The 13,501-nt window shown below is 41.8% G+C and overlaps 1 pseudogene; it reads left to right on the top strand.

Annotated features, from left to right (window-relative positions):
• Positions 1 to 370: 370 nt before the first annotated feature.
• Positions 371 to 8,026, top strand: LOC102418203 (annotated as a pseudogene).
• The last annotated feature ends 5,475 nt before the right edge of the window (positions 8,027 to 13,501 follow it).

Below are 13,501 nucleotides of genomic sequence, written 5' to 3' on the forward strand. Positions count from 1 at the left end.
ATTTTCCCAGAAAAAATTAAGCTTACCATTTTCTAGTGTCCAGGGACTTATAATCATGGCGAATGAGCATAATGTTTAAAATTTCAGAGCAAATCTCCTTGAGAGCAGAACTGACCTCAGCTCCAACTCAGCCTCCACTGTTATTAAAAATAAAAATCCTAGAGCAGCCCTCATCACGTCTACTTTGCTGGCTGGCTATTTGGAATTTTGAAGGATAATTTTTTTTTTCTAACCTCCCATGCTGCTGTAAATTCCACCACTTCAAACCCACCCACCAAGGACCCTGAATCTGTCCATCCCAGTCAAAGCAGGACCTTCTGGCTGGGTCCCCCTGATTTGGGCTGACTTTGCGCCTCCTAACAACCTTAGCATGATGTCTTATCTTAAGCAACCACCTTACCCAGTCAATGGACTCAGTCTGACCACTTTGGGCATGGATTTGCTGTACCCCTCGGTGGGCTACCCAGGGCCCTGGGCTTCTTGTCCCTCAGCCACCCCCCAGAAACAGTGCCGGGAGATGACAACGTGCACCCAGGCTCAGCTAGACCTGCTGGAAGCACTGTTTGCTAAGACCTTATACCCAGATATCTTCATGTGGGAGGAGGTGGCACTGAAAATCAACTTGCCTGAGTCCAGGGTGCAGGTAGTGGTTTAAGAATCAAAGAGCTAAGTGCCAAAAAAAAAGATGGCGGCTGGCAGGATGGAGGTGAGGGATAGGAAGTGAGTGAGGGGATAAAAAGAGAGTGTGTGGATGTGTGTGGTGTGTGTGTGAGTGAGTGAGGGACAGTTAAATCCGGCAGGAGCAGCAGAGGCTGGCAGACCAGGCTCTCTGGGACAGGGAGAGACTACCATCACTGCGGGAACTCCCCGGACTGTGGGACTCGGGCACCACGGAGCCCACGCCATCTTGAACGGGAGAGCGGCCTCTTCTAGGAACTCATCAGCACCACCATCCAGACAGACCTGGGACACTGCCCTCCACCCCGCAGCCACTCCAGCCAAAATCCTGCAGCCACACCAGCAGACTCGCAGACCCTGGGATCTCCACCACCAAAGGAACACTGCGCCCGCAGCAGTAAGTGCAACTCCCCCTCCCCAGCGGCAGACATCCGACATCGCATTCGCGTGTCTCCAGCACGCAGGTCCCCGAGGCACACCACTCCATAGACTTCTCTTGGGAGTCACTGTGAGCCCCAGCTGGGTGTGATTTTTGTACAGACACAGGCGAACTGCCCCCCAGTAGAAATTCTGAATTCCCTCTGCCTGAATAACTGCCCACACACACCCAGCTGCGCAACTTAAGTGCCAGGGCCCTTCAGCGCCAGGGTCCCTCAGGGTGCGTCAGAGCTCAGCGCCTGGCAAAGGCACTGCCACGGTTGCTCATTCTCCCTGAGCCCATCTATCCACAGGGCACTTTGGGAAGCCGCAGTGAGCCTCCGCTGCGTCCGATCTTGGACAAATAGGGACGCACTCCCCTGGGCAGTAGAAATTCTGAATTCACCCATCCTGGATACCTGCCCAAAGACGCCTCGATTAAGCGTGCCAGGGCCCTTCAGAGTGCTTCAGTGCGCCTGTGCTAGCAAGCTCACTGCGGGTGCTCCTGTGTGCCACCACCTGGAACGCGCGCCTATCCACCACAGGTGCATCAGCAAAAACTGAGTTTCCCCACCCCACAGCTGGACACTACAGTTGCATGCTTTTCCAACATGCAGGTCTCCCAAGACCACCGCTCCATAGGCAGCCCTGGGGCCCCGCTGTGAGCTCCACTGGACACGCACTTAAACAGTGGCGCATTGCTGGGCTGTAGAACCGCTGAATTCCCTCTTCTGGGATACCTGCTCACAGACACTGCAATCCAGTGGCTTCACTTCCAGGGCCCTTCAGAGTGTGTCAGTATACCCTGCTGGCAAACACACCACAGGTGCCCCTGTGAACTGCCGCTGGGATCGCGTGTATCCAACCACGGAGGCAGCAGCAAAAGCTGAGTCTGCCCACCCCTACAGAACTCTGGACACCACAGTCACGCCTTTCCAGAACGCAGGCCTCCTGAGCCCCACCACCCCAACAGATGGTTCCTGGGGGCCACTGTGAGTCCCCACTGGGCACACGTGATTTCAACCAGGGGCACAAGACAGCAAAAATTGGGACACCCCCTCCACGGCTGCTGACTTCTAGACACCTCATTTGTGCTTTTCCAGCTCGCAGGCCTGTATCAAGAGAACCCAAATAGCTCAAGTAGGGAGCTACACTAGACTACCAAGCCCAGGAGACCTGAGAGGTCACACCAGTAGCACCATACCCTAAAGAAACTGGGTAGCAAAGCAATCTGAGCTACAGTTAAAACATTACAGCAAAACATGGGAAGACAAAAAAGCAATCCACAAAAGAAAGAAAAAGAGGAATCACCAGAAAGGGAGTTAAATGAAATTGAGGCTACTAACTTATCAGAGAAAGAATTCAGAGTAATGGTTATAAGGATGCTCAAATGGCTGGATGACAAATACACACAACTCAATGAGAATTATAAGGAGCTGAATGAGAATGTCACCAACATGAAAAGGAACCAAGAGGAAATGAAGAACAACATAGCTGTAATAAAGAACACAATGGAAGGCTTAAACAGCAGACTAGAAGAGGCTGAGGACCGCATCAGCAAATTAGAAGACAAGACAGGAAAAACACACACAAACACAGGAGCAACTGGAAAAAAAACTTAAAAAGCAAGTGGAGAGCCTAAGGGATCTTTGGGACAACGCAAAACGAAACAACATTCGCTTAATAGGGGTACCAGAAGGAGAGGAGAAGAAGCAAGGAATAGAAAACCTGTTTGAAGAAATAATGACAGAAAACTTCCCTGATACTGGCAAGAAAAAAACTACACAAGTCCAAGAAGCACATAGAGTGCCAAACAAGATGAACCCCAAAAGACCAACACCAAGACACATCAAAATTAAATTGGCAAACACCAACAACAAAGTAAGAATCTTAAAGGCTGCCAGAGAGAGACAGAAAGTTACCTACAAGGGATCTCCTATTAGAATATCAGGTGACTTCTCAACAGAAACACACCAGGCAAGAAGGGAATGGAATGGAATATACAAAGTGATGCAAAGCAAGGGAATGAATCCAAGAATACTATACCCAGCAAGGCTGTCATTCAAAATTGAAGGTGGAATGAAGAGCTTCACAGACAAAAAAGGGCTAAGAGAGTTTATTACCACCAAGCCAGCAATGCAAGAGATGCTAAAGGGACTGCTGTAAAAAGAAGAAACAGAAAGACAAGAAGAAACACAAACATTAAGAATAAAAAATGACCACAAACAAGTACTTTTCAATAATAACATTAAATGTAAATGGATTAAATGCTCCAATTAAAAGACACAGGGTAACTAAATGGATAAGAAAACATGACCCATATATTTGCTGTCTGCAAGAGACCCACCTCAGAACAAAAGATTCACACAGACTGAGAGTGAAGGGATGGAAAAAAAATTTTCAGGCAAATGGAAATGAGAAAAAAAGCTGGGGTTATGATACTTATATCTGACAAAATAGACCTCAAAGTAAAGGCCATAACAAGATATAAGGAAGGCCACTACATAATACTAAAGGGAGCAATTCAACAAGAAGATATAACTCTGGTAAACATATATGCACCCAATAAAGGAGCACCCAAATACATAAAACAACTTCTGGAAGATATCAAGGGAGAGATCGATAGCAATGCAGTCATAGTAGGGGACTTTCATACCCCACTGACACCACTGGATAAATCCTCTAAACAAAAAATCAGCAAAGAAACAGCAATCCGAAATGACTCACTAGATCAGATGGACTTAATTGACATCTTCAGAATATTTCACCCCAAAGCTACAGAATATACATTCTTTTCCAGTGCACATGGGACATTTTCGAAGATAGGCCATATATTAGGACACAGGCAAAGTCTCTTCAAATTCAAGAGAACAGAAATCATAAAAAGCATCTTCTCAGATCACAATGGCATAAAACTAGAAATCAAGTACAATAAAAACATTGAAAAAATCAAACACTTGGAGGCTAAAGAGCATGCTATTAAACAATGACTGGGTTACCAGAGAGATCAAAGAAGACATAAAAAGCATCGTGGAAAAAGATGACAATGAAACACAAAAATCCAAAATCTATGGGACACAATGAAAGCAGTCCTGAGAGGGAAGTTCATAGCTCTACAGGCCTACCTCAAAAAAACAAGAAAAACTAGTAATAAATGATCTAACCCTACAACTCAAAGAGTTAGAAAGAGAGCAACAAGAAAAGCCCACAGTATCCAGAAGGAAGGAAATAATAAAGATCAGAGCAGAAATAAACGACATAGAGACCAAAAAAACAATACAAAAGATCAATGAAACCAAGAGCTGGTTCTTTGAAAGGATCAACAAGATTGATGAACCTCTCGCCGGGCTCACCAAGAAACAAAGAGAAAGGACCCAAATAAACAAAATCAGAAATGAAAGAGGTGAAGTAACAAAAGACCTTACTGATTTACAAAGGATCGTCAAAAAATACTACGAACAACTCTACTCCAACAAACTGGACAACCTCTACGAAATGGACACATTCCTAGAAAAATACAAGCTTCCAAAACTCAATCAGGAAGAATAAAAAAACCTGAATAGGCCAATAACTACTGATGAAATTTAAACAGTAATCAAAAAGCTTCCAGCAAACAAAAGCCCTGGACCAGATGACTTCACAGGGGAGTTTTACTGAACATTCAAAGAACTAAAGCCAATCCTTCTTAGACTATTCCAAAAAATTCAAGAGGAAAGCACACTTCCAAGCTCTTTCTATGAAGCTAGTATTACCCTAATCACAAAACCAGATAAAGACACCACAAAGAAAGAGAATTACAGGCCAATATCCATGATGAACATAGATGCTAAAATCCTCAAAAAAATTCTAGCAAACCGGATCCAGCATTACGTTAGAAAGATCATACACCATGACCAAGTGGGATTTATTCCAGGAACACAAGGCTGGTACAATATCCACAAATCAATAAATGTGATACATCACATAAACAAATTGAGAGGCAAAAATCACATAATCATATCGATTGATGCAGAAAAGGCATTTGACAAAGTCCAACACCCTTTTCTGATAAAAACACTCAGCAAAGTGGAAATAGAGGGATCATACCTCAACATAATGAAAGCCTTATATGACAAACCTACAGCCAACATCATACTCAATGGGCAAAAACTAAAACCATTTCCCTTATGAACAGGAACAAGACAGGGATTCCCACTTTCACCACTCCTGTTCGACGTAGTACTGGAAGTGCTAGCCAAAGCGATCAGACAAGAAGAAGAAATAAAAGGCATCCAAATTGGAAAAGAAGAAGTAAAATTGTCATTATTTACAGATGACATGATATTGTACTTAGAAAACCCTAACGACTCCATCAAAAAATTATTAGAAAAAAAAATGATTAGACCTAATAAATGAATTTGGCAATGTAGCAGGATATAAAATTAATGCCAAGAAACCTATGGCATTTTTATACTCCAATAATGAACCTACAGAAAGAGAAATTAAAAAAACAATCCCATTTACCATTGCACCAAAAAAATTAAGATACCTAGGAATAAACTTAACTAAGGAGGTAAAAGACCTTTACCCAGAAAACTACAGGACATTGAAAAAAGAGATAGAGGAAGACATAAACAGATGGAAGAACATACTGTGTTCATGGATTGGTAGAATCAACATCATCAAAATGTCCATACTACCCAAAGCAATCTATAGATTCAATGCACACCCAAAGCAATCTATAGATTCAATGCACTCCCAATTAAAATACCAACAGCATATTTCACAGATCTAGAAAGAACTCTCCAAAATAAAAATAAAAACCTGAATAGCTGCTGTGAATCTGAGAAAGAAGAACAAAGTAGGAGGAATCTCAATATCAGATATCAAGCTGTATTACAAAGCCACTGTTCTCAAAACTGCCTGGTATTGGCACAAGAACAGACATATAGACCAATGGAATAGAATAGAGATCCCAGAAATTGACCCAAACCACTATGCTCAATTAATATTTGACAAAGGAGGCAAGAACATACAATGGAGTCAAGACAGTCTCTTCAATAAACGGTGCTGGGAAATTTGGTCAGACACATGCAAAAAAATGAAACTAGACCACCAACTTACACCATACACAAAAATAAACTCAAAATGGATAAAGGAGTTAAACGTAAGACAGGAAACCATAAAAATATTAGAGGAATCCATAGGTAGCAAAATCTCAGATATATGCCAAAGGAATTTCTTCACTGACACAGCTCCTAGGGCAATGGAAACTAAAGGGAAAATAAACAAATGGGACTATATTAAAATAAAAAGCTTCTGCACAGCAAAATAAACCATCAACAAAACAACAAGAAAACCCATTGCATGGGAGAACATATTTGCCAATGATATCTCTGATAAAGGTTTAATCTCCAACATTTACAGGGAACTCATACAACTTAACAAAAGGAAGATAAACAACCCAATCAAAAAATGGGCAATGGACCTAAATAGACACTTTTTGAAAGAGGACATACATAAGGCTGAGAGACATATGAAAACATGCTCAAAGTCACTAATCATCCTAGAGATGCAAATCAAAACGACAATGAGGTACCATCTCACACCTGTCAGAATGGCTACCATCAACAAATCTACAAATGACAAATGCTGGCGAGGATGCAGAGAAAAAAAAAAAACCCTCGTTCACTGCTGGTGGGAATGCAGACTGGTGCAGCCACTGTGGAGAACAGTATGAAGTTTCCTCAAAAAACTAAAAATGGAACTTCCATTTGACCCAATGGTCCCACTTCTAGGAATATATCCCAAGAAACCAGAAACACCAATCAGAAAGGATATATGCATTCCTATGTTCATAGCAGCACAATTCACCATAGCTAAGATTTGGAAACAGCCTAAGTGCCCATCAGTAGATGAATGGATTAGAAAACTGTGGTACATCTACACAATGGAATACTACGCTGCTGTAAAAAGGAAGGAACTCCTACCATTTGCAACAGCATGGATGGAGCTGGAGAGCATTATGCTAAGTGAAATAAGTCAGTCAGAGAAAGATAAATATCACATGCTCTCACTCATTTGTGGATTATAATGAACAACATAAACCGATGAACAAAAACAGATGTAGAGACAGAGAAGCATAGATCAGATGCTCAAAACTCAGAGGGAAGGTAGGGGAGGGTGGGGGTGAAGGGGAGAGATCAACCAAAGGACTTGTATGCATGCATATAAGCATAAGCGATGTATGTGGACAACAGGGGTATGAGGGTGAGGGCAGGATTGGGGGTATAAGGTCACATTTGTAATATCTTAATCAATAAAGGGAAAATAATTTTTTTTAAAAAAAGAGCTAAGTGCCACCATCAGCAGCAACAACAGAATGGAGGTCAAAACAAAGTGAGGCCTGCAAAAAAAAGATATCTCCAGCTCAGGAAGTGAGTTCAGAGAGTGGAACAAGTGGCCAATTCACTCCTCCCTCTAGCACTGCAGTGCCGGCCATTTCTAGCAGCAGTGCTCTTGTGTCTATGTGGAGCCCAGCCTTACCTCCCCACTGTCAGATCCCTTGTCCACCTCCTCTTCCTGCATGCAGAGGTCCTATCCCATGACCTACTAGTATACTCAGGTTTCAGATTATAGTCAAGGATATGCTGGTTCAACTTCCTACTTTGAGGGCATGGACTATGGATCTTATTTGACCCCTATGTATCACCAGCTTCTGAGACCAGGAGCCACACTCAGCCTTATGGGTACCAATGCAATTACCAGCCATCTCAATCAGTTCCCAGCTTCTCTTTTCACCCAGGGATGTGGATCTTCAAGCTTAGGTTTTAACTTAACCACTGATTTCTTGGGTTATAAGGACCAAACTGCCTCTTAGACGCTTAACTTCAATGCTGACTGCTTGGATTATAAAGATCAGATATCCTTATGGAAATTCCAGGTTTTGTGAAGACCTGTAGAACCTCTTTTTGTGGGTGATTTTTAAATATACTGGGCTGGACATTCCAGTTTTAGCCAGGTATTGGTTAAAAGAGTTAGATGAAATGATATTCAGACTCATCTTCTGATCAATGTTCCAGGAGGCATAGAAGGAAATAAAAAGGTCCTTAGAGGGGCCCACTGACCAACAACCTAAAATGGACAAACCAATCTAAGATCCTGTCATAGTTGTCGATCATTGGTTTTCTTGGTTCTCAAAGTGATCAAAAGCATTTTAGCCTTGTGCAACCAAACACCACCAAAATAAGCAAAACTAAATTGTGAAGTAAAGGAGGGAAGGACATAGCCTTCTTAAGCAGAGGTGTTCCAGTGGTTTAGCCAATCCTTGGTTGAATCTTAGGAATGGACCGTGTCTCCAGCTCACTGACATTTCATGACCAATTGTTAGTTGGCACTGAAAACCTTTTCAGGGCTGTGTGAATTGTGCGACTGATTGTCCTAGATGCACTACTTTATTTAAAAAATAATATTCATAAGGAGCAATATGTAGTCTAAGAGACAATCAGTGTGTGTCTTATATAAATGGTATATCCGAGGTTTTAAATCTGTGCTAGGCTTCAAAACTGTAATCTCCTGTTATTGTATGCAACCCCTTTACAGGGGTTATTCTGTGATTAAATAGGTTATAATTATAAGCAAAATTCAAAGCAACTGAATACTTATCTAAAAAGATTACCTTTGGCTGGAGGGGAGCTGTACTGAAATTTTACAACAAAATGTCTGGACAAGAAGAGTAAGAGAAGATAAATGAAAGGACACTAATTCATCTGTAATTTACTGTTGGTAAGCCTAGCAGTAAAGAGACATTGGTCAATTGCTCTGACCCTGATGAACTTATAAACTGAGATCAATGTTACCTGGAAAAGTTATATATGCATAAACTTTTTCTTCCTGGAATTAGCAGATATGTATAATTATATTAAAATGGTTCTAACATACACACACACACACACACACGTACATACACACACACAAAAGATTTCATAGCTATCATTCAAAGAATATTAGAGATCTAAGGCATATTCTCAAAGTGCAAGCACAAACTGAGCTCATCTCGAGGCCATTTCAGTACCCTCTTCTCTGCTAGATGTCCATCAATAGTATCTATTTCTTTCTCAGCATATTTCAGTTTTTAGTCCTTTGAAATATGTAGCCATTAATTGGAGAAAGTTGAACATTATGACAAAGAAGGATTCTCCTGATATCTTTTTAAACATAAATACAATGTATATATGTTATATGATCCAATTTTGTCACATGCACACACACACAACTCAGGGAACAAATTATATATGTAAAAGCCTAAACAATCCATTACGACCGAACAACCAGAATGACCAGAATGACTGGTCACTATGATGTGCACTGACCACCAGGGGGCAGACGCTTAATGCAGGAGCTTCCCCCTGGTGGTCAGTGCACTCCCACAGGGGGAGCGCCGCTTAGCCAGAAGCCAGGCTCGTGGCTGGCAAGCTAGCTGCGGCGGTGGTGGGCGCAGCGGGGCCGGGATGAGTGGGAGTGGTGTGGAGTCGGCCACAGCTCAGGCTCCTCCCTGGCCACCTGACACTTTGGCACTGCTACATCCCTTGGGGGATGTCTGACTGCTGGTTTCGGCCCGATCCCCACAGGCCATCTTCCCCCCAGGCGTCCCGGATTGCGAGAGGGTGCAGGCCAAGCTGAGGGACCCCACCCATGCATGAATCCATGCACCAGGCCTCTAGTGAAATTATATACACCAAACATTAGCTGATATCTCTAGATGCTGGGATTACAGAAGATTCTTATATTTTTCTTTATGGTTATCTTTATTTTGACAATGAATGAAAACAATAAGTATTACATATTACAAATTAAACCGCAAGCAATTTGACTTTATACATAGAGGGCCCCCAGGAGGAAAGGGCTTATATTAGAAACAAACAAGCAGAACAAAAAGTTCATGTTATAGTTATATGATTTCAAGAGGAATAACTTGGAAGTTTTCATAATGACATACTAGTTCTAAAGGTGAAAACAAGTTCTGATAGATTTCAAATTAGCTTAGTTTTCACGGAGGCTTTCAATGTCCCCATTCAGTGTTTCAATGTGTGTTTTGTCTATGACTAACGCTATTTCCAGATGCTTTGGGAGGTAAAAAATTGCTTTAAAGCAGTGTTATCACATTTATTTTCATATTTGGAAACAAACAATATTTTATTGTGCCCTTCTTTTATACATATATACATGCTCTTTTTTTGATATATTTTTCTACTTCCTCTTATGCCTTTGTGCAAGTTAGATCTTTTTTTATTTAATGTTTTTTTATCTCTCTCCAAAAGCTTTATGACAGCTGAGTTTTAAGTGGTTGCTTCAGGCTACAGAAGTCAAAGATGAAATTGAATTATGCTTCCAGGCTTGGAATACAAAAATCAAGAAAAATTTCATTCATTATGATTAATTAATCCAGAAGCACAGTGGTAGTATTATGATTATATTGTATCTGGAATTTGGAATATTTTCAGCTGACATTTACATGGTAAAGGAGAAAAAGGAATGGTAACTCTATGCCTGACAAACTGTTCCTTAGTAGACAGGCTGGAGGCTGGGGAGAAAGTGAGTAAGAAAGAAAAGAATAAATAAGAGACCAAGGGGAAAAAAAGATGTTATATATTCCATATAGGGGTTTAGGTTTTTTGAGATTCCTCACATTATTGATTATCTCCTGGAAAATCCCATAATATGTGTGGGATGATAAATGGCTTATAAGTCAGAGTTACCCTCAATACCACTTTTTATATGCCTTGATTTGTCATATGTGGTGTTGTAGTAAAAATTACAATGATAGTGACATATACAAGTGAATAATTAAAATATTTCAGAAATGCCTTCTAGAGAAGAGGCATTGCTAATAAGATTCGCCTACTCAAATCCTTTCATATGGACTCCTTTTCTTTGTTGTGATAAACTTCAAATGTAGATCACCTGAGATTTATGTTACTACCTAGTGGACAACTGGTATACCAAAGGGACCAGGATCAAAGATGAGACATACAGGGAAAGACAGAGGAAGAGAAAGAGGGAGAGAAGTGGGGAATTGGGAGTGAATTCATTAGCCACCACTGCAATAATCTATATATATAAAAGCCTACGTGACCCAATGACCCAACGACTGGTGGACCAGTCACTATGATGCACACTGACCACCAGCGGGCAGATGCTCAATGCAGGAGCTGCCCCCTGGTGGTCAGTGCACTCCCACAGGGGGAGCGCTGCTCAGCTGACTGTCAGACGCCAGACACTAGGCTCATGGCTGGCAAGCACAGCTGTGGTAGTGGGAGCCTCTCCCGCCTCTGCGGCAGCACTACCAAGTGGCAGCGGCAACAGGCGCAGCAGGACCAGGATGAACAGGAGTGGCACAGTGGCGGCCCCAGCTCGGGCTCCTCCCTGGCTGCCTGCCACTTCGGCACTGCTACATCCCCTAAGGGGTCCCGGATTGCGAGAGGGGATTGCGAGAGGGTGCAGGCCAGGCTGAGGGACCCCACCGGTGCACAAATCCGTGTACCGGGCCTCTAGTACCAAATAATAAACAATCACAAAATCTCAGTGGCATACAACAATAAGCACGTACTTATCGCACATCTGTGGATCAGCTCTGCTCTTCTCTAGGCTTTCTCACACATATGCAAATCAGGAGGGAAGTCAGATGCCCCTGCCTGGCTGAGATCACCCGGGCTTCTCTTCCTGATGCAGCCAGGATGCTCTGCTCCCCATTTTCCTCGATCAGCTTTTCTCATGGCAAAGACAGAGGCCCAAGAGAGAGCAAACTCCACTGCACCAACATACTTCAAGACTAAGTGTCCATGACAGGTGTAAGCATCCAGCTGGTCAAAGGAGGTCATATAGCCTGGGCATTGGGGGGCCAGGGGAGTAGGAGATCCTGGAGAGAGTAAAGAACTGTAATCAGTAGCACCATCATCACTGGAGGTGCAAGAGGAAGGGAAAGTGAGAATGAGAGAGAGACCTAGAAATGAAGAATTTCCTTTAATCATCCCCAAACCCTGGCCAAGCAAATGAGGAATTCACATTGGTAATGGTTTCAGCCCTTGGTAACTTTGGGGAACACAATATGTTGTGGGTCACAACATCCCACCTTGGCAGCAACTTTATTTCCAGTGTCTTGGCATGAAGTTTTTCCTGAGCAGTATGGGAGAAAGTTTCTTTTCTGGGGGCCTGTGAATTAAGTTTAAATAACATTGTCATTGTGACAGCTCAGGGGCCTTACAAATGCAAACATCAGATAAGGAAGGTAGGTGTAAGTCAGGCTGCTCTCTGAAATGTGCTGTGCGTAAGTGCTATATATGGATGAGGATCCAAAATATACTTCCTATATAAAAAAGCTAGTTAAAGAACACTCTAATTATTAAAGCATGTAAAGGAACACTTCCAGAAGACAGGCCTACATATATGGTCCTATATTCATTTGTGTGATGTAATGCAAAGGAAACCCTTTATACTCCTAAAGAACTTCATTTTCTATACCTGTAAAATTAGATATTTAAAACATGTAGCAAAATTTACCTATATAACTGAAAGATCTATAATTTTGACAAAACCAAGTATGTTTTACTTTTAGGGTTTTACAAAAGCTTTATGGCATAAGTGTTCATTCCAAAATACTTGAGGCAAGGTTAGGATCAGACCAGTGCACTGGAACAAACAATTGATATATTTTGTTTTCCTAGCATTTTGTCCTTTGGACATCTACTGCTTCCCTACTTTAGGAGTTTCTGGGAAAGGTCAATCGTGGGACCATGCCCTCCCATGACTACCACCATGGCTGAAGCGGCCATTTGACCTTAACTGGGGCAATGAGACTCTCTCTCCTGTAAATTTGTATCTCTAGCAGTGTACTGATGTCATCAAGAATACAGGAGTAATAAAATTTGTCATAAGAATTCAAATTTTACAAGGAATCAAAGAGATTTTCTTATAATAATTTTTGTCTGATATTGATATAGCAAACAGTGTTTTAGTTGAAAAGTTGATTTTAAAATATATTTGGAAGGATAAAAACTAGGAAAAGTCAAGATACTCTTAAAGTACTAGTAGAATAAGATATCAGTCTTTTCTAAAGCAATGATAAAGAAGGTAAAGTAATAGTGTTACTTTGGGGAAACCAACAGAACAGAATGGAATATCCAGGTAGAGATTCACTTCATGTATAACTGGGCTGGCAATGAGGACCAGTGAGGAAAGAGTGGACTGGTCTCTTCGATATGCTGATAAAACTAGTTATGGGAAGAAAAAAAAAAGCCCATTGCACTTTATTGTCACATACACACACACACACACACACACACACACACACACACACATACACACACACACCAAAATGGTTTAGTGATGTAGCTATGAATGGCAAAACTTCAAAATTTTAAGATTTTGA

The sequence above is a fragment of the Myotis lucifugus genome, unplaced genomic scaffold (genome assembly GCF_000147115.1).
Source record: "Myotis lucifugus unplaced genomic scaffold, Myoluc2.0 scaffold_15, whole genome shotgun sequence".
NCBI classification, from domain to species: Eukaryota; Metazoa; Chordata; class Mammalia; order Chiroptera; family Vespertilionidae; genus Myotis; species Myotis lucifugus.